The sequence below is a fragment of the Mastomys coucha genome, unplaced genomic scaffold (genome assembly GCF_008632895.1).
Source record: "Mastomys coucha isolate ucsf_1 unplaced genomic scaffold, UCSF_Mcou_1 pScaffold15, whole genome shotgun sequence".
Classification (NCBI taxonomy): Eukaryota; Metazoa; Chordata; class Mammalia; order Rodentia; family Muridae; genus Mastomys; species Mastomys coucha.
In genome coordinates this window covers 78,651,694-78,656,434 of record NW_022196897.1, presented here as the reverse complement: position 1 = coordinate 78,656,434, position 4,741 = coordinate 78,651,694, and positions in this window count along the sequence as shown.

Here is a 4,741-nt window from a genome sequence, read left to right as displayed (position 1 = left end):
TGCAGGAGATCATATCCAGACAAAGTCCCATTTAATATGCTATGTAGCATAGGGGTGGGGAGGGGACATCCACAAGCTCTACTATCCCTTTCCTTTGTTAACTCTACCTGTGCCCCCTGGCTTTCAAAGGGGACAATGGCCCATTCTGACTCTGAGCCACCTCCCTTGATTGCCCAACCAGTGACATCCAGGAAACCTCTATAATAGCTGGTGGTTACTGAATTGCCAAGAGATGAATCGTTGAAGTGATCACATAAAGCAAGGTCAACGCGACCAACAAGTGAGTTGATACAAAGGACTTAAAAGCTGGGTAGTGGGATCTTGGGCCCTGGTTTGGGCCAGCCAGTCCTTCCACACAGCCTCCTCCCCCTTTATATAGAGAGCCCCTCCCCAGGCAGGAGCCTTGGATGGAAAAGAGACTCCTTTGTTCCAGGGATAGAGCTCCAAATGCTGGATCACATGTCAGCCAGTTTGGTTACTCAGCATGCACCTTCCACACACTTCCCCTTCAGGGAGAATGGAAAAATGTGCATCCAAATGCCAACAAGGATGTCCCCTAGCCTACCCAGGCTCTAGCTAACCTCACAGGAAAATCTAGAGTTACTCTTTGTTGGACAGTGGTCAACTGCCTCCACTGTGCCCCTCAGTCCCAGGCTCCATTCCGTCTGCAGAGGGTGCACCTTTACGTGGGGATGGGGATTGAAAATGTCCCCTACAGGTGCAAGCATTTGAAAGCTTGGTCCCTGGTTAGCAACACTGGTTATGAGTTCTGGCCTTGTTGGAGGAAGTACGGCACTGTGCAGTGGCGGGGTGCGGGGTGCAGGGTGTGTGTGGGGCAGGCACTGAGAGTATAAAGCCTCACCCTGCTTTCAGTTCTCTCTCCTTCTCTCTCTCTTTGCTTTATGTTTGGGTTTGAACTTGTGAATTCTCACCTTCTTGCTGATACCGCTGTGTGTCTGCCACTTGCTCTCATGCTTCAGCAGCACAGTGGACTCTAAACCCTCTACAACTGTAAGCCAAAATAAGCTTCTGGTCATGAGGTTTTATCACAGCAGGAGGGATCCCGCAGGAGGGTCCAGAAAGCACAATCTGGTAGTATTGCTGGAGCAAGCCCAAGTGCCACTCAGCTGCCCCTTGCAGCCTGCAGATCCATTGATAAGTCTCCCCGAGACACTGGGGAGTCTCCGAATGACAATCTGAGAAAGATCCCATGGCCAGGAAGACAGCAGAGTGTTTTCTCCTGATGGATCATTCATTCATTCAATACACAGGAAGTACACCACTTAGGGCACAATTGAACCCTATCTAGTTTATCCTGTAGCCACCCTGGCAGGGATGAGGATGTCCTGTCCTCTGTTTCCAACATGGGTTCCAAGAATTAAACTCAGGTCGTCAGGCTTGGAAGGCAAGAGCTTTGAGCTGCTGAGCCCATCTCTCCAGCCCTCTGATATTTTGAAGAGACACTTAGTATTACTCACTTGGGTTATCAGCCTATTGAAACAATGAACCCCAAGGAATTGGAATTTCCCCAGGAAGAATCATAGTTATTCTCAGAGAAAGAAGTGGCCAGGAGCCCAGGAAGAGATTTCACGCAGTTCTGACAACTTATCTGACCACCTTGCAGGAGAGTCTGCAGCCTAGATACTAATGAGTAGGGCCACATCTTGATCAGGCCACTTAGCCATGCACACCTCTCTCCCTCTAAGCCTAAACTTCATGTTATAGGCCTTGAAAAGGGGGGCTTGGGGAGAGGGATATAGGGCTCTTTGTTCCTCTTCCCAGTGTGGTCACGTTGAATACATATCTTTTTTTCTGCTCTTTGGTATTACTTGTATAATGGGCCAGTTGAGAGGAGACAGAGCCTGACCTCTTAGAGGCTGCCAAGCCCAAGGTCTGACCCTAACAACTCTGGTAACAATGATTCAAGGTCCCAGAACATAATCTATGTGACATAGCTATTCAGCCCTAGCAAAGGGTCTTGCATTAGGGGATAAAAAATAGAAAGCCTGGGAATCATGGGTTGGCATTTAGGGTCAGGATGCTGGCAGCAGAAACCTTGGAAAGCTCTCTTTGCTAAAATCCTGTGGTTGAGCTGATAACTCTCATTGCATCTTCCACTGAAACCTTGAGGAGGGGTCCTCCATCCTCAAAAGGGAGATTGACATGCTGCTCATAGTTTATTCAAGTTGATAGGACACCTTCGTATGGATTCCATTGAGCCCTCAAGGGACTCCTGTGCAGAAGGCACTTAGTTCCCTTATTTGTGGCTTGGTGAATTAAGTTCAGTCTAGCAAAGTTTTAAATCATTCGATCTCACATTCAGAACACTTGTACAATGAGTGACAGGTTGAAGACCATTGTACAAGCACCAGGCAGGCTGCTGGATCAATGTAAAAGGGCACCACCATTTGGCATGCATGCATGCAAAAAAAAAAAAAAAAAAAAAAAAAAAAAAAACAGCCAGTTGTGAACCCAGGGAAGGGACCCAGATATGCATGGCCTTCAAGAGGCCTTCAGAGCTCTCAAGGACCATAAGCGTTAAGACTCAGTAATGGAGCTATGTATGGAAGAGGATGTTTGTGTTGCATGTGTCCCTGAAAGAGGAGGATGAATGGAGAAGCGCCAAGAGCCAGCTTGCCCTCTTCTCTGAAAACAAGCGATCATCACAAGCATCAATTCATTGTGAGGCCTGGCCTCCTGTACCCAACAGCTACCTGTGGAAGTCTTGCTCAGTGGCAAACTCTAAGATGCCCAACACTGGAGTGAGCCTGGAAGGAGAGAAAGGCCATTGCAGGGAGCAGATGCCTGACTTTCTATGGTCCCCCAGGTAAAAACTGCAATTTAGTGAGGAAGGAAGGAAGGGGGATTCCACGGGTAATATGGATGGACAATGGGCAGAAGACACAATCAGGTAGGGGCAACAGTGATAATAGACCCCCACAGAACAGGCTCTAAGGGCACTAGGCTTCAACTATATTCCTCCACATCCACTCTGTGTCTGCTGGTCCTGCAAGTTCCAGGATCATCTATGGGTACCCCGCCCCACCATGTGACTCCCTCCACTGGGCTCTTCCCAGCCACTCTCTTTGCCCTACAATGAGCCCTCCCCTGCTCTCCTTCTACTCAAGGAGTCAGAGAAAACAACCATGGGACACTGTGTCCCGTGGCCTTGAGAGCTAAAAAGGAGAAAGCTAGGGAAGCCCAAGGAAGAGACAAAAAACAAACAAACAAACAAAAACAAGAAAGAAATGTGGCAGTTACCTTCCCTCCCATGAACAAGAGAAGGGAAAAATTTTGACTAACACAAAAACTAAATTAGATCAGTGTTTCCCATTCTGTGTCCACTCAACAGTGGTATCTCCAAGAATGAAGGCCTCTATGGTCAAGGAACTTTGGAGAAAAAGGATAATTCAGCAGGGTTTCCCTGTCAAGTCCTCCAGAACCTTTGATGTGTGCATGTGCAAAAAGAAAAACCAACAGGGAGTAAACACTCTCCAATCTTGACGGCAGAACCCTGATACCAGCAAGGATTTCTCAGTACCAACTTTCTATAGAAATGCTTTAAACAACACACCACTAGCCCTACGCAACAGTTTCCAGGTGAAGTATTTTTTCTGACATGGAATTCAGCAACAGGGTAGGCATGTAGGCAGGAACTTTCTGCCAAAAGGATGTAGGTTTACCTTCGCTTTCATAGGTCTGAGTACCCTTACCCACCCCCACTGGCTTCCCGGGGCTCTGCAGCAACTAAAAGAAATATGTGGGGCCCTTTTAGAAATAACAACACGACCAACAAGAGGACCCCAAAACAATCTCCTTTGGAAAAAAGCAAAGGCTTGACCACGATGAGCTAATGTGGCAAAGAACGCAAATGTTATAGAAAGTAAGATACACTAGAGCAAGATTTAAAAAAAAAAAGTGACAATGGGAAACAAGCAAGGAAAAGATATGGTGGCAGGAAAGAGTACTCCAACAGCAGCCAGGAGGCCTAGGCCTGGCTGCCACACACCCCTGTCCCATTGCAACAGGCCCTGGTCACATCCTTCCTTTTCCTGTGCATATGGGGACTTGGGGTGATTTCTGAGGTGCTTCCTAGAGTTGGAATGAGGACTCAACTTTGGGTAGCCTCCAAGCCGAATGGCTATCTTGAATGGCATTGTCAAAATGGGAGGCTCCCGAGGGCTTACTGAGAAGCCACGTCCATCCCTGAGTATAAATAGACTGGAGGCCAGCCCCAAATCAGAAACCAGCTAAGTGTAGAAAATCAAGAAAGCTCTTCCATGGAGAGTCAGGCTGTAGATCTTGTCAAAGTTGCAGAAGACTAGGAGATCACATGACTTGCCCAGTGAGGGGGGATCCCTGAGAGAGAAATGGGTCCTCAGAGTGCAAGATGTCACCAAGTCCTCAGGGATGGATAAGGGAGCAAACAGCAGGCTTGGTCTCTTGAGAACCCTGTGGGCTGTGGAGGGACATTGCCATCCCACTTACACCAAAGGACTGCTCTTTCTGGCTCTCTTTTTTTCTGCTTTTCCCAAGAATGTTCATCTTCCACCTGCTATGGAGTCTGCAACTAACTGTTCAGGAGGCTGAGCAGCAACCACAGAGATGTCCGTGCTTCATATAATAAAAAGGCAGTCTGGACTTGAGCCCAGCACCCTCCCTACCCCAAAACTCATTTGTGGTGAATCGACATTGTGTGTCTGGCATTTAGTGTCTGCATGTCAACACTGGATGCCAACAG